The 5,000-nt window shown below is 35.7% G+C and overlaps 2 protein-coding genes and 1 long non-coding RNA gene across 9 annotated transcripts in view; 1 reads left to right on the top strand and 2 right to left on the bottom strand.

The window, feature by feature from the left end:
* HOXB2 (homeobox B2) overlaps positions 1-872 on the bottom strand; it is a 2,666-nt gene extending 1,794 nt beyond the window's left edge. Inside the window, exons 1-2 of one of the 2 annotated variants that reach the window (XM_075350047.1) lie at positions 471-872; positions 1-5 (exon numbers count right to left, since the gene is read on the bottom strand). The exon at positions 1-5 is cut by the window's left edge and continues 376 nt beyond it. The gene's annotated coding sequence lies outside the window, so the exon portion shown is untranslated. The other variant, XM_075350046.1, reaches the window with a different exon arrangement.
* Positions 1-3,340, top strand: part of LOC142311538 (uncharacterized) — a 4,515-nt gene extending 1,175 nt beyond the window's left edge. Inside the window, exons 1-3 of the long non-coding RNA XR_012754277.1 lie at positions 1-707; positions 956-1,052; positions 2,443-3,340. The exon at positions 1-707 is cut by the window's left edge and continues 1,175 nt beyond it. This is a non-coding gene — a long non-coding RNA (uncharacterized LOC142311538). The remainder of the gene's footprint in view (positions 708-955; positions 1,053-2,442) is intronic.
* Positions 3,341-3,905: 565 nt separating this feature from the next.
* The window catches only part of HOXB3 (homeobox B3), a 51,277-nt gene continuing 50,182 nt past the window's right edge, over positions 3,906-5,000 (bottom strand). For all 6 annotated transcript variants that reach the window (XM_075350040.1, XM_075350044.1, XM_075350041.1 and 3 more), the window contains one exon: positions 3,906-5,000. This exon is cut by the window's right edge and continues 852 nt beyond it. The gene's annotated coding sequence lies outside the window, so the exon portion shown is untranslated.

Genomic DNA, 5,000 nt, shown 5'->3' with positions numbered 1-5,000 from the left:
CCAGCCTAGGGGGGGAGAGCAAATATTAGGGTCCCAATAATCCCGAGGCCCTATTATTGTATATTGCTGATAAATCAGACGTAGGGGGACCCTGCTGTATTAAACTGGAGACTGGGCGACATACAGCCAATTCCTGGTCACGTGACTACAGCTGACCAATAGAACAGAAGGCCTGCTGAAAAAAAAAATGGAAAAAAAAGTGTGCATTATCACTGTGAATTAATTCCTATAAATGTGTGGGGGGATCCCAAAACTGCTGTATGTATCCTGCATTTATTATTTGTGCTATATGTATTATGGGAGGAAAGTATGAAGGTGTTTGCAGAAGAACATTAAGGAAAAGTATCAGCAATGTAGCCAGCTGGCAACCAGGGAGAAGAAGCAATGTTCCCATCATCATCATTAGGAAATAAAAAAAAATCCAGCCACCAGAGAAGAAGCTATATAAGAAGCTATATATTGCTCCTAACCGTGAGACGTTGGAAGGGAAAGATTTCCAAGACAAGTGAGAAACACTTTGTGAGTCTGAGGAGTAAATCGTAATCAAGAGACTGGAGATTCCTGAGAAGGCGATCAATCTCCGGTGTCAGCCAAGAATTCCTCCTTTTCTTACTGCGGACAAGGGAACAGTCCAGAGAACCCAGGCAGAAATCTCATCAGGAAACTGAGGATCAAGCCCAAGAAGGCTGAAAATTCTCAACCGAATGGTGTGAAGTGTCTGATGCTCCCACAGCTCTGGTGCTGGGCTGCTTTTTAGGGAAAGCATGGAAACTTTTGTTCCTGAAAAATCTGTGTGGGTGGTGGGTGTACAGCTAGGACAATCCTGGCAAACAGCGAGGATGAGGAGCCAGAATAAGGGAGCCTCCATTACCAGCACAGGGACTGCTCTCTTCTCCATCTTGTACAGAATGTCCGACCTTTATATTGTAATAATATTTACCCTTCTTTATTTCAGAGCAGAGAATGGAAAGCAAAATGAAGTGCTTTAATTTGCACCATGCAGCCATACCTGCTGGGTCTACATCACAACAGGTCTCAGTGGAAAATACAAGGTTTTTGTTTTGTTTCTTTTTTTTTGGAAGGGGGGATGGGATTAGAGCATTAACACATATGTTCAAAATACTGGTAAGACTATCCCATCTGGAGGTAAGGTAAGAATATGTTTTCTGAAACCAAAGATTCAAATGATCACTGCCTGTGAACATGAACTTATATATATGTGTGTGTGTATATATATATATATATATATATATATATATATATATATATATATATATATATGTATATATATATATATATATATATATATATATATATATATACACACATTATACACACACATTATTCACATATATTATAAAATATAGATTGTGATATCAGAAAGATCAGCAGTTTGGTAGAGCAAAATATAATGCAACCATCCATCCATATATCTCATGTATTACACACACACACACACACAATTTTTATATATATATTTTATATATTTTATATATATTTATATATATATATTGACTTATTTTATATATATACATATATATGTGTATATATATATATATATAAAATAGGTCAATATATATATATAAAATATATAAATAAAAATTGTGTGTGTGTGTGTAATACATGAGATATATGGATGGATGGTTGCATTATATTTTGCTCTACCAATCTGCTGATCTTTCTGATATCACAATCTATATTTTATAATATATGTGTATAATGTGTGTGTGTGTGTGTGTGTGTGTGTATATATATATATATATATTTATATATATATATATATATATGATTTTGTATTGTGATATCATAAACTTTAGCTTTTAGTAGAACAAAATTCCATTCTTATGTATGCATACTAGATGGATGGATGGATAGATGGATGGATAGAAAGATGGATGGATAGAAAGATGGATGGATAGAAAGATGGATGGATAGAAAGATGGATGGATAGAAAGATGGATGGATAGAAAGATGGATGGATAGAAAGATGGATGGATAGAAAGATGGATGGATGGATAGAAAGATGGATGGATAGAAAGATGGATGGATGGATAGAAAGATGGATGGATAGAAAGATGGATGGATGGATAGAAAGATGGATGGATAGAAAGATGGATGGATAGAAAGATGGATGGATAGATGGATAGAAAGATAGTAAGATGGATAGAAAGATAGATAGAGAAAGATGGATAGAAAGAGAGATGGATAGAAAGATGGATAGAAAGATAGATGGATACATAGATAGATAGATAGATAGATAGATATGAGGAAGAAATAAAGATAGATATGGGGAAAAAAACATAGAAAGATATACAGATAGATATGAGAAAGATAGAAATGAGAACGAAAAATATTAGATAAATATTGCATTAGAGGATGTATGATGTTTCTGTGTATGCCTTTGCTGTGCTCCTGATTTATCTGTGTGTCTTATTTTTGCAGGCTTGGTAGAACTGTGAGGCTCTGGGAGCACAAAGCCTTTCATCTGTTCTCTTTCATCCTCAACGAATCGCCATTTTCCTTGCAGATAAACATGGCGTCCAGTCATTGTACAGTCTGCTCAGAAGAATGAAGTCGGTAGCTCCAGTTTGGCATGAGCTGATCCATTCTGAGCCGAGCTGGACTTTCCAATATTCTCCTGTACAGCAAATAAGTGTAATTTCATGTACAGTCTGCTGTGTGTCTGTACTGCTTGAGGATTACATCTGACACAGATTTAATGAGGACTGAAGCAAGAACAGGCACGAATATATTTGCTGCCATGGGATAGATCCGTAGACTGTACAACAATAGACATATTTGAGGACAAAATTATATTTTGTAAAAAGCCTTTTTTTTTTTCTTTTATTCTGCAAATTAAAGGATGCTACACTGAGCCTTGTATGCACATCTTACTGATTTGAACGTTAACGTTTTCACCTTGTAGATCTAATATTTACACACTCACTGAACTACTCCTCTCCTTTTCTTATAGCTGTAATCTTATCTCAATAACTAAGGAGCTCATTCTCACATTATCTCCTTTGTTTATTTCATACAATCATTACAATTATCTCTGTGCACACGCTGCGTTCTTTGCCGCGTTTTTTGGGTGCCATTTTGGTCCCAAAACTGCATGCATTATTTTTTCCCCAGCAAAGTCTGTGAAATTTCAGTTTTTCTCTCTGCACTTTGCAGCTTTTTTGGGCTGCATCTTTGTGGTGATCACAAAGATGCAGCATGTCAATTCTTTCTGCGTTTTTGCAAGAGTTTTTGAGCACCACCAGTCATGTACTTAAAAAACGCAGTAAAAACGCATTATTTTAAAAATGCATGCCGAGGGTGCATTTTTTTTGGGTAAAAAAAGTGCATCTTTGTGATCATCACAAAGATGCAGCGTGTGCTTTTTAATTGTCATTTCTTTCCTTTCTCCTACCATGTTAACCCTTTACATTGTCTTTCCATTGCATTGTCCTTCCTGGTTGTTAGATTGAAAGCCATCATCATCACTGCCTGCGTGAAACATGCATAACATTAATATTCTACATGCCAGAGAAACAGACCTGCATATCAGTAGGGTTCAATAACTTTAGATGTCTTTCCAGTATTTCCAGCTCCAGTAAATGTATGTGTATAGTTTGTGTTATTTGCCACCTCCCACTTAAACTATCTTTCTGGATCTTTCTTTGTATTGTCGACAAGAACGCCTATATATACATGTATAGAAGAAAACATGGTACTGTACTTTTTCATATGCTTTACCTTTTTTGTTACGTTGACGATTCCATACTGGCAGCTTAAGAGTTAAAGGACAAATATTTCATTCCTAACCCTTAAACATATACAGAATCCAAGCAGCCTGTCTGGTAACTGTCCCCAACTGAACTAATACATGAAACAGATTTTATAACAGAAAGTTTATTCCAGGGTTTTTGACTTTTTTTTCTAGAACAGACATTTTTTTTTGCAAATAAAATGACCTACAAGGAACAAAGAGTTCTCCAGAGGGTTTTGTGCAGCCTCCCTATTCATGGCTAGACAATAACAGCTGGATGAGTCTTCCCATGCCTCCAGTAGGAGTAGTTACATTACCCATTAGTACAAGAAAACAAACTAACATCTCTCTAAAATACTAGAATTAAATAGGCAATATTTTTACAATGACAGAAACACAACCTTTAGAACAAGAAAATACAAAAAAGTACATTTTCCTTCTTAAATTTCATAAATACGTTAATATGCTGGATAAATAATACAAAAATGAGAAAAAATAATAATTGTTTTAACGGATTCCATAAGCAGCATTAATAAATATTTCCGCATGATCACACAAGCCTGGCAGGATCCAGGCCTGAATGAGCTGGGCTCTGGGCTGCTCTCACCCTTGTAAACTCGAAGTGCAAGAGAGATGTCCACACACATAGCTTAGCAAATACTGAGCAGAATTCACTGTGCTTAGATTGAGGAGCAGACATCTCCTAGTATAGTATACTATACTATTTACCCTGTATTCACGATAAGACGAGAGGATTATTTTTTGGGGGCCTTTAAGAAAGACCTACAATTATTGTACTTTTGATTTTGGAACCCATATATTTTAACAGAGAACTGACACAAAAAAATCAATGATCTAGATAGTACATTGTTCTTTTGATCTTAAGGCCTAGGTTCCTACCACTACAAAGCAATATTCCTCCTGTTACTTGAATTTACAGAACAATAAACATGAGATCAGCTCCAATATTATTCAGGTGGCCTGTCCCAGAACTCACTACATGTCCAAGCCTATTGCTGACCAGGTGGCTTTTAGGGTTTGTATGTTTTTTTTGTCATATACTACTAGTGGTTTACTAGTAGGATGAAATAACAAAAGCCACATATGTGAGGCATTATTATTCCACAGAATATAAGTCCACAACAAGCAAAAACACAGCCTTCAGAAGCACTTGTATTGATGACACTGTGGTTAAATTACAGTACATATTAAAATCCTGTAATATCCAGAATGTAAAAAAAAAATG

The sequence above is a fragment of the Anomaloglossus baeobatrachus genome, chromosome 5 (assembly GCF_048569485.1).
Source record: "Anomaloglossus baeobatrachus isolate aAnoBae1 chromosome 5, aAnoBae1.hap1, whole genome shotgun sequence".
Classification (NCBI taxonomy): Eukaryota; Metazoa; Chordata; class Amphibia; order Anura; family Aromobatidae; genus Anomaloglossus; species Anomaloglossus baeobatrachus.
The sequence above is the reverse complement of the archived record's forward strand: the minus strand, read 5'-3'. Positions and strand labels throughout refer to the sequence as shown.